Source organism: Cololabis saira, chromosome 2 (genome assembly GCF_033807715.1).
Source record: "Cololabis saira isolate AMF1-May2022 chromosome 2, fColSai1.1, whole genome shotgun sequence".
In the NCBI taxonomy this organism is placed as follows: Eukaryota; Metazoa; Chordata; class Actinopteri; order Beloniformes; family Belonidae; genus Cololabis; species Cololabis saira.
In genome coordinates, this window is record NC_084588.1 from 38,252,676 (window position 1) to 38,264,710 (window position 12,035).

A 12,035-nucleotide genomic window follows, 5' to 3' on the forward strand; every position below is an offset into this window, starting at 1 on the left:
GGCCTCTGCTCTTTAGGTCTTCTTGACTTCCTGCTACAATTGTGTCAAACAGGGAATAGCTAGACAATGACTTTTAATATTAAAATGTTTTCGTAGTTGCAAAGGGGCACGCTGGTTTTCATATAAACAAATAACATTTCAAGTTTCCTATGGAGCAAATATGTTCTCTCAAATTACCGGTACTGTGAAAACTTCTTGGAAATAAGTGATTATTTTCTCCTCATAACATTTCTCACAGTAAGTGCATAGTTTTGCCTCCAGCAGATTTGTCAGATTTACAATATGAGCTGTATGTTAGCTACCGAGCGTCTATGCTAAAAGATTCCCTGCGTGTAAAGCATTTTGCTCCAGACTGACATATCCCATCTACTACTGCCATAAAAGGCTGTGCAGACATTTATACGACGACGTCTCTGAATCATGCTGATCCTGGCTTTTCCCTTGAGCTGCTACTGAGGGTTCACTTGGGTGCACACGTTTAAGTCCAGAGTACTGGTTTGGTCAACGATAATAATTAGGTTCCCATTGTCATCAGGATTATTTTCTCTGACTTTAAAAAGCCAAATGTAGAGCCACACATCACATTACACACCTATTTTCAAATACGTGGAGGAGTGACATAATTTTGAATGCACTTTAAAGTCTCTATAGTTCCATGAATGCAATAACTTCTTTCAATCTACTTAAAAAAAGTATAGACATTTACATGGAACGTGGGTGTATCTACGCATGTTGGAAGATGGATAAAAGAGGCTTCTTTTTTTTTTCTTTTTCTTATATTGCTTGGCAGCTCGATTCTCATGAGATTCATGAAATGTCGGGAGGAACAGAGGTTGAAAATATACAATGGCTCAGGGATGGCTTTGAGCTAAGAGTTATGAACTTAAAGGATGGGTGCCTGGAAGGGGGAAGGACAATAGAGTAAAAGTTACAGAGAGAGGAAAAAAGACACTAACAAGATGCCAAGTTTGACTCGTGTAAAAGAGAAACAGGATATCAGTAGTGGCGGCCGCCCACACAGCTAAATAATTGTGGCTTTCCAGTGGGCTGTAGCAAACAATGACTTCACATTAATAACAAGAGTGATGTTTGGGGGGGATTTTAGATGGAATGTCAGACTGTGGAAATGAGGAGCAGACATGCAGATGAATGAATGCTCCCAAAATATGAAAACGCTATTATGGTCAGTACATGAGAATAAAAACGGTTTACCCTCAGCGATTTTATGATATATGATGGTGAGTTACTGACATTTGCTAACAATTGTCAATGCTGCTTTCAATATTCTGCAAAGTTTTCCCTCAAATAATAGATTATAATAAAACTAAAGATGATTACATTTGTTAAACACAAAACAGAAACTAATGCCCAAAAATCAGTCGGTGGGCTTTTAAGCACTTTCCATTTGTGTCTCACTTGTTGGAATTTCTGGGTTCCAAGTTTGAAGTTTCAAACAAAATACCTCCTGAAGATGAAACTGTGAACCTCATCGACCCCCAGCTATATGAATCCAAAGTTGATGCGACTCGCATCAACAAAGTGCATTTACCTTTTTGATTTGACTGTTCATAACATTCCAGTCTTATTTGATTCACATTAAGTCAGATATAAAAATTGTACTAATCACTTTCAATTATCAGACATGTTGCTTTTCTGACTCTATATGCTACATACTGCTAACAGTTTTTAATGAATCAGTATTGCTCACAATGTATAGCAGTGAAAACACATGAGTTCCACCTTCCTAGGCAAACTGAACACACAGTGTTAATCATATCTCATGCTGCTTTTATTGTGCAGAAGATGTTGTAGATAGAGATGGAGGGTAAGTTCTGATAGCATGAAGCCAACGGAGAAATCGCAGTCTCTGCATGTAGTAAATCATACTAGTCTCACTTCCACATAACATCGTTCAATTCATTCAGTCTAAACACAGTCATGTTTGTGGTTACAGAAGCTCAGGAAAGTCCTATCTTTTTCGCCTGCACATAATGTGCTCATGGAAAAAACGCTAGTTCCATCAAGTTGGGTACAATAATCTGGATCCTGAAAAGCTGGAGTTTGTGCAATATCTACTAACACAATATACACAATCATGAAAACTGGAAAGAGTACAACATAAAATAAGTTTATGTTTGTATCATCTGTACTGCACAAAGCACTAAATTAGTTATGGTTATGCAATGTAAACTTCTGCATTTATGTCTCATAAATGATATTGATTGATAACTTTTCAAAGACACGTTCACAATATAATATACATATTATTTATAAGTAGCACCATTTTTAAGGTTGTCTTTAATCATTTCAACAAGTATACTGTATCTGCTACATGATTATTTGATTGGTTTCTACTTAAATACTTGCAAACATAGTATTTGAAGTAGAACCAAGCCATATATTTATACTGCGCATGAGTCATTTTTTCAATTATGCTTTCATCTCTCTCCAAACTATCCCATTGTGTTATCTTGTTGCATAAATTACTATAATATGCTTGGCTCTATCACGTTGCTTTGTTGTAAAATTTAGTTACTGTAATTTGCATACCGTTGCAACAGCCTGACTGCAAAATCACAACAGGCCTTTTTTGAATTGAACATCAATTTGTTAAATTCAAAACAGGACTACCAACAGGCCAGCACCAACCCCAAAATTTATCCAAGTGTATTGTGTGAGGCTAACACAAACCCCAAACGTGATGTTTTAAGCCTCAGCTATCACATCTGACATGAAGCATTTTCTCAGATTGCATGCAGTTCTCTCCGGAGAGACGCCTTGGGACATCCAGTAGTAGTGAATATCTCTCAAGCAAATAAATCTGGTTGAAATACTTGTGCTTTTGGAGCCATGTGCATAAATATAATGGAGAACTGTGCTTCTGATATATGAAATTACAGTGACTATTATTTATAAAAGAGACCAGTTCCTCCTGCTTTTCATCCATTACAAGCTCTCGCTTTAATACAGGCTCACACATTTATTGGTAATTCTTCATTAAAATCTCATCCTCCTACTCTTGACCTTACTTGGTTGAAGTCAGCCAGCAGCTGAGGAGAAGTGTGCCGTCAGCTTGTTCCTTAAAGGTCACAAAGAAAGAAGTCATACAGACAGTAATGGCTGTACTGGGATTGAATCTTCCACCGTTGCTGTTAATTTCCTCTTAAACCTGACCAAATGTCAGCACCAGGCCTCTTTGAAGCCCCTTCCGAATATTGTCAGGTTTTGGTGGCTGGAATGGTAATGGATGGTACTGGAGTCATTAGCTATGATATGAAAAAGGATTGTGCTTCATGTCTCTCAGTATGGCATTACCCTGGAAGAATATTAAAGATGAAGGGAACTCTGCGAGCGATGAGCTCCCCCAGTACCCACGTCCCACAATATTAAAGACAGTGAACCGTATCAATTCCACACTTTGAGGGGTTTTTCTTTGGTTATGATCTTGCTCCCAAACACGCTGGAGATATTTTGGCCAGGGATTTTTGAATAACTCAGCTAATCAACAACAACGAGTAGCACAACAATCTAACCTTGAACTCTCGTTATGGGAAAGGAATAACAATACATTATGCTTGCCACTAATTAACATAATTTTAAATGATTTAATTAGGCTCTACTTGAGTAGCAGGGGTAGAAAGTCCACAAAGGTGAGACAAAAGATGTATAATGTGCTTCACGTATTACTCCACTTCTGGTTTGGTAATACATAAACACATGGTCTTATCAATTAAAGGGGACCTATTATGGCATTTAATGTATATTTTAAACAGGCCTTGAATGTCTTAAAAACAATCTAAAGCTTGTTTTTTCTAAATAAAACAGAAATTCAGCCTGTAGGCCATGTCTCTAGTTTTACCACTTCTAATCTCTTTTCTGTGCTTCATTCTAAGGGGCGGGGGGGGGCTATGATAATGAGGCTCTGCGCTGATTGGCTGCTTGAATGACGTGTAGCAGGGGAGGGAACAAAGCCTCGCTCCGGCCATGCGAGAAGCTTCTGCGACAAAATAAATTCCATTGCTTTATTTTTTTTGTACTGGACTTTCCTAACTGGCCGCGAGTTTAACGGTTTCAGTGTGGACAGAGAGCGTCCGATGTCACGCAGCTCGACGCGATAGTCGGACGCTCTAAAGCGTCTAGAGACAACATCTGTTGTATTAGACGCTATATAAGTAAAATTGAATTGAAACTTGAAAATCAGCCTTTAGTCACCTCGTCTTCACACAGGAAGATTTAATTGAATTCTAAACAGGTACACCAAAGTTATTTACGCCAATTCCTCATCATTTCATATGTTACAAGCAGAGGTGCAAAAAGTACAAAAATATTGTACTTAAGTAAAAGTACAAATTTTCTGCTTGAAAATTACTTAAGTAAAAGTAAAAAGTACCCATTAAGAACATTACTTAAGTAAAAGTATAAAAGTACCTCAACTTAAATATAATAAAGTACCAAAAGTACATGGTGTAAAATGTACTTAAGTACAAAAGTAAAAAGTACAAAGTACAAAGTACAAAATTCAAAGTACAAAATTATTTTCAAAAGGATTGCAAAGAAATGAAGAATCCAAGAATTTGCTTACAACTCTAAATAATGGTGATATTATTCTGACCCCTTTAGCGTTTGTTTCCATTACCCCATTTTAATTTCTCCCTTTGCTCATCACTGCTGCTGTACCCCAGTGGCCCCACTGACAGGTAATTTGTAGCGAGTAACGACGTGTCCAATTTCAAATATAGCGGATTAAAAGTACGATTTTTTCCTTGAAAATGTAACGAAGTAAAAGTAAAAGTACAGAAAAATGAAAGTATCAATAAAAGTACAAATTCTCAAAAATCTTACTTAAGTACAATAACGAAGTACTTGTACTTCGTTACTTTACACCACTGGTTACAAGACAAATGAATCATGTTAACTGTAAAGAAATCACAACACTGAATGTTCACAACCCCCCGGTGTGTGGCCTCTGTGCTCCGGAGCTAAGCTACATACTTAGCCCATGCAAAGATCATACTTGTAGACAAATATAAATAACATAAAAAATTAGCGTCACTTACCGCTGACTCGTGTGCAGTTGCCGGGTCCGTACTGTGGGAACTGATCCTTTTATGAGGGTAAATGTTGATGCAAATCTAATTTTTACTGTCCCTTCGTTGCTCAAACAGCCACCGCTTCTGAACAATGGCGGCAGCTCCGGGCGGCGGAGAGAGTTGTGGGCGTGGTTTCAGCAGCGGAGGCCGACCTATGGAAATCTGCTCCTGTCGTTACGTAAGGACAGGAGCAGATTCTGAACGGCTCGTAGAAGTCACATGACACTGGAAGATTCAGCGGGGCAGACCTTGCAGAAATTCATGGGATTTCATCTTTCCTGTGTTGGCAGGGTGAGGGGGGACCACTATATATATGTTAAAACAAGAAAAAACGTGTTTTTCATAATAGGTCCCATTTAAATTGGCAAAGTATAACCCAGCTCTGCTTAACAGCGGCTGGACTTCAGATCCCACCCTGAATAGGACTGAAGCATCCCTGGTTCAAAATCAAATGAATAATTGAGGAACTGGATTAGTTTTGTAAAGAATGAAGTTGAAGTTAAAATACAGCAGCACAGATATTGCAGGAGCTACGCAGCAGCTCAGTGAATCAGATTCCTGCCCGGTGGATTCAAGAGCCTAAACGATATTGCAATGTGGTTGTCAAGAGACTGGAAAAAACGCAACTTACTGAGCTACACAGTATGTTATTGTTGTAAAGAGTGTAGAACCGTGGAGGTTTGAGGCTGTACCTCCTCAGAGAAGTAAAGTTAGGAAAGTCAGCTAACTTTTGTCAGGACTGTAAGGTAGATGGATTTTGTTTAGAGCCAAAATGATGGAAGGTTGATCAACTAGCTTGTTTTTTTTGTTGGTTTTGTTTTTCCATCTGGCTCACTAGAGACAGCTGCAATAAGCAGATGCATTGCCGCTAGTTTATCAGAGCTGTACTGATAATCCTCTTCTGTAAAAGCCAACACTGCGCCAACACTGCCGTAGGGAGGACATGCTCGCCACCTTCACGGAAGTTCCACAATTTAACAATATTCAGTCCACAATACCGTCTACAGCAGAGATTTTGCATCAATTTGGTTCAGTAAAATTCTGCTCCGTTTGTTCCCATGATGATGTCGGCCAGCATCCCCGGTGAGCACATCCACATCACAGGGACAAGAGCGCACAGCTCTATTTCTAGGATGTTAAAGTTAATTTCACATAATTGGCATTCGTTCTAATCATTTGTTTTTGGCTGGGTGGATATAAACACATTTTTCTATAATGTTATAAACTCAAAATAGACATTTGTTTTCTGCTCTACTTTGACTTTAAAAGAGTAAAGTAGATTCATGACCACAAGCGTGTCTTTGTCATAGTATATACTGATTTACTGATGCAGTGAGTGAGTCCTTTTCCCCTGCCCAGACCACCTCGCATCTGTGACACATGGAAACTTTTAAATACACTGTTATCCAGAGTAGAAGAATGTAAGGACCATTAACATTAACTACTTCTGAATTACTGTCTTCAAATTTGAATTAGCAAACCTTGACAAAGACATCTGGCTTTTCTATTAGACACTGACTTTTTATATAGTCTAAGCAGGATTTTCAATTTATGTTACTTTATTTTATTACTTATTCCCTCTGCAGCTTCTTTACTTTTGCCCTCTGCATATTCCTGCAGAGAGAAAGAATAAATCCAGCACTGACAACCTTTTACTTTAAATTCATGACAAGCTACACAGATTTTATGTTGGAAAGATAATATTATACTTATGCTGCATTATCTGATGTCAGTTGTTCAGTTTATGCAACTGTGTGCATATCAAATGAAGAACATTGTCTGTGCTTAACAGGATGTGATGCAGCCGATGTAATTAGGGACATGCTTTCACACTGCTGAGTGCTCATCAAATTTAATAAGACTAATAAGTGACCTTATCTTTACGTTGTGTAAGACGAACTCTGCCTGTAATGAATCTCTCAGGGAAAGTGATCCAATGTTCGCTTCTAGCATTACCTTCTGGAGCATTTACTGCATCTATGAGATATTTCTTTGACTCCATCCTCAGATTCAAACCAGTGCCTGGTTTTTGAAGCGAAAACCCAACACCCCATTGATTTCCCTACTTTTGCAGTAAAATAGAGGTGTGTGTGTGTGTGTGTGTGTGAAGTGAAGGCTCAGAAAGAGAAGCTTGGGACAAAGCCTTTAACAAGGCAATATTCAATACATGGATGGTGCATAAAGCTGCTGGTAGCCAATCAAGGCAGAAAGAATGGCAGGCTTCCTCGTTTGTTGAGCTCTAAGGAGATTACTTACCTCTGGCCACAACATCTTATCCCTCAAATCCCTCTGTAACACCGGGCAGCCTCCTGCAAACACCGAACTCACATGCCGTGTTCCCACCCTGTTCTGGCACCGGTCTTCATATTAACAGAATACAATCAAGACGATATAAAACACGAAGGGGTGTGTAGACACTGTCAGCCAAAATAAATAGGGAGCTTTAAAAACACCAGAGGCAGGAACTTGAAATATTACAAGTTTAGTATTACTATAAAGCATTTTCCAGTAAACAGTGAAAAACAGCAACATTCATACATAAAGAGAAATAAGCAGGTGTCTCAAACAAAGGGTCTCACAACTCAATATTGTCTTTTCAGTCTTGTGGCACATTCTGTACAAAACACCTTTTGACCTTTTATTCAGTATTTCTTTTTCCTTCTTCTTTTCTCTCCCTTTAGTTATGCAGCTCTTAGCATTCGGGCTGGTGCTGGAAGCTGAAATCCTGTTTTTAGGATCACCAGATTGTGTTTAGATAGCTTTGTTGACAAACCTATTACAAAGTAGCAGATAAATCCACAAAAAATAGGATTTTTCCAAACCAATCCGATGTACATAGACGTACAGTATATCCATCCAATTGTCCTTTTTATCATTTGCCATATAGCATAATGACTATTCTACACGAGTGAAAGAAGGGATGGGGAAGTCCTCAGATAGCTAGCCTTACCTTATATCCATTATATGTATCTAGGTTACTATAGCAACCATGTGTTTTATGGTATGTCAACAAGGATACACAGATCAGCTCCAACCACTTGCAATATGTAATGTAAGTGATTGATCAGAGATCGGATTATACTTCATTCCTCCGTGGGCAGTAGCCTCTTCGAGCCTGGGTCCTCTGCCAGAGTCCTACACACCTTTACTGTTCCTAGGCCTGCACCCTCTGCTGCTGATGGTATCCCTGGTATCTCTTCCAGCTTGAAGGTTGGAGCTCCAAATGCTCCAATTACAACTGTTGCCTTCACCTTCTACATGTTTTTTATTTCTCCTATCAACATTTTGTTGCTGTGATAACATTGGCTAGATTCATCCCTGCTGCTCTCTTCTAAAGTATGCCGACCACTATAAGCTGTGGTTGGCTTGCCTTCACCAATTTTCCAGTCTGGATATTGAAGTCTCACAGGATTTTTGCCTTTTCAATCACCATTATGGACATGGGACTCTTGGAGGCATATCCCATTGGTTTTTTTACATTTTTATTTATTACTTAAAAACTGATACTCAATACACATGATCCAGTACACTATTCCGGCTACATGCTTGTGGCGTTCCACGTACTGTATGCCTTACCTTTCAGCATCTTACATATCCCACTAGATTGTCTCTGGAATTCTTTGCACAGTCTGCCGCTGGACTCTTGTTTGGAGTTGTAGAGCCCTGGCCAGCCTCGCTCTTGAGCTCAAGGCCTGTTATCGTGCTGCTGTGATTAATACCTCCATGCTTTCCTTCAGGCCAACCTTTTCCACCCACTTCTTCAGTTAGCCAATCATGCATGGGATTCTCTATCCATGACGGTTCCTCCTCCATCTCTTCTTGCCTCTCAATGAATTTCTGTTGCCTTAGACATTAACATAGCTGGACATCAGTCGGGGTCATCTCCTGGATCTTTGTCATTTCATCCTTGAGTTTCAAAGTATCCAAAAATCCTAAGTCCTCTGCATATAACCTCTCTCACCGGGGTTCCTACAGTAGCATTCCCACAGACCGATATTGCCCTCTCTGGTCCACACCTTTTGTTCCAGTAGCCCATTTCTCATCAGCGTGCACAAACTACTGATGTAGACTTCGTTAAACTAAGCAATGTTCGAATCAGCGTGGTATTTCAGTCTCTTGGTCATGTTTTTGCCTGAGGTGTGTCTGGAGGCTAGCCAGGACAGACATGTGAAAAGATTAGTACACCCCAATAAATATTCAGTTCTTTATTAAGAAATGTTCACATATCAATGTCTAATCTTCTTAAATGTATCTTTTAAAATTAAAAAGGGGTTTAATTGCATAGTAAACAACAAAAATCAACCTTGTTTCATTCATTAAAACAAAAGATGAAAAAAAAAAAAAAAGCATCTTCTAAAGAAAAGTTAGGACGCCCTATCCCATAATAGCTAGTGTTAACCACTTTGACTGACATAACTTCAGTGAGATGCCTCTTGAAGCCATTTTCCAGTCTCCGAAATTGGTCTAAGGAAGGTTTGCGCCTCTCCTCAAAGCAGAATTATTTCAGTTCAGCTGTGAGATGTTTGGGGGGTTTCCTGCGTGTACAGCCCACAGCATCACAACGTGGATTTACTTTATTCCATTTATTTTTTACATTTGGTGAGCTGTAGCAAAGCATTCCCAAACCATGACACTTCCACCTCCATGCTTTACAGCTGCTATTAAGGTTTTTCCTGGAATCCTTTATGATAAAAATGTTCTCTCTGGTCTTTGTCTACTCTCTGAGAGCAAAGATCTGGGGCTTGCTCAACTCCTATGAAAGTTGCAGACTATTTTCCAGGCAGTAGAATGACCAAAGTCTTTGGAGATGATTTTAAATGTCTTACCAGACTCGTACGTTGTTACAATCTTCTCTCTGATGGCCACACACACACAACTCTTTTGATCTCACCATGGTGTTCACTCTCACTTCAACAAGAACACACCTAACAAACCGCCTGAGGTTTCAATAGGGAAGCCCCTTGAACAAGCTGACTAATGATGTCCTAATCAGGTGCACCTGATGTGAAACACCTGTGTGTCATTTCAGCCATTTTAAGTGGGACTACATGTAGGGCTTTTGTAATTAAGTGTTGAAATCAATTCATTCTTGGAGCCCCAGATAGCTCAGGGGGTTGAGCGAGTACCATTTATAGAGACCAGCACCTTGTGCAGGCAGTGTGGGTTCAAGTCCTGGCATATTGCCGTTTGCTGCATGTCTTCTCTCTACACATTTTCCGTCCACCTACTTTCCCAATAAAGGTCACTAGTGCCACAATAATATTAAAAAAATAAAAATTAAAAAGTATTCTCCAGTTTTAATGCTTAGTTATACTACTTTCATCTCTATATTGTTAAAATGTATTTTTAAATATGTTTAAAGGAAAAAAAACAAAAGAATAGGGTCCTAATTTAAATATATATACACACACACACACAAACCACATGCATAACCAAAAACTGACACAGCCCTAAGAAAAGACAAACGTAAAATATTTTTAAATCGTCATGGATCCCATCAACAAAACCAAAGTCAGGTCATATCAGGCATATAGTTTGAATGTAGGCTTAGAGACATAATATAGCACACAAGTGTGAGGGATATAATTTCTGTCTCCAGTTGGCTTTGGTGTTAAGCTTCAGTAACCTTGACGGAGAAGAAACCTGAAACTATCTGAAATATGGAGGTGAAATTCTATTGTAATGGTTAAGTTTGAATGAAAGCAAAGGTAAGCGATTCCAGCATTTATGATATCTTTTGATCATTGCAGTCATTTTTCATCTTTTCAGAGTATTCATCTGCGCAAACTAACTGCAAGACTCACTGGTATCCAAAAGCTTCTGCCTTAATGGTCTGGATTAGGAAGTATGGATGATCTCACACACATATGCACACAATCCTACTGGATAAGTGAATGAGAGGACCTTACATCACCATTCAAAATTCAGAGGATGAACCAACATGTTGGAAAGATTCTTAAGTTACTCTCACACCACAGATGCAATCGTTAAAAATATATATATTACAAATATGTAAAAAGAATTAGTAGTAGAGTATCATATCAAAATAAATTACAAACAGGAGAAAAAAAATTAAATGCTCAACTCTGTGAAGTAATAGTAAATAAGTAAATACAATAGGTTGTTTTTTTTGGTCTAATCCTGTTTATTTCTTTTCTCAATAAAAGAAAGACTTGGAAAGCAGAACCAAAAAGCAAAAGAAACAAAATATATCATCTTCCACTTTCATTTATCCATTTTATAACCACATTGCAACCAAAAACACCGCTCAACACTTAAGTATAAGTAAGTCTAAAACATAAGAGGTTAAACAAGGTTTTCTGTAAGATAACCAAGATTAATTATGCATTCTCTGTTCATTCTTTCCACAGTCCATCAGGAAAACATTTGAAAGATAACTATTTGCTGATTTTAGCTTTAAGCACTGTGCGCACCACAGCCCTAGTCTTTCATCTAAAGCAAAACAACAGTGGGAGGAAGGAGGGGGGATGAAATACATAATCAATACAGGAAAAGGTGGGGAAAATTAAAGTGAAAAGAAGAAGAAAGATGCACATGATCTCATCATGCTAGTTCAAAATCAAAACATATAGTAAGGGACATAAAGGTATGGGTAAAACAAGTTCAATCGAGATATCTTGCTTCAAAGCTGGCACCAAAAAGAGAAATGCAGTGAAATCCTAAGTGATTACACCCAACACCCAAAGAGCCATTGCAATCCCAAATGCGACTTCTGCACCTTCAGTCCACACTTCAGTACATCACTGTTTGTGCTTGATGTGGAAACAGCTGAACATACAAGATAACACAAAAGTCAGACTGTGTGTATTTGCAAAAGTATAACATGTTAAGAATGCAGATATTCCAGGTCCAGTCATTTTTCAGAAGTAGTTTGTCCCTCATGTCCTGCACATTTGTCTTCTTGAAGTGTGTACACGTCTAGCA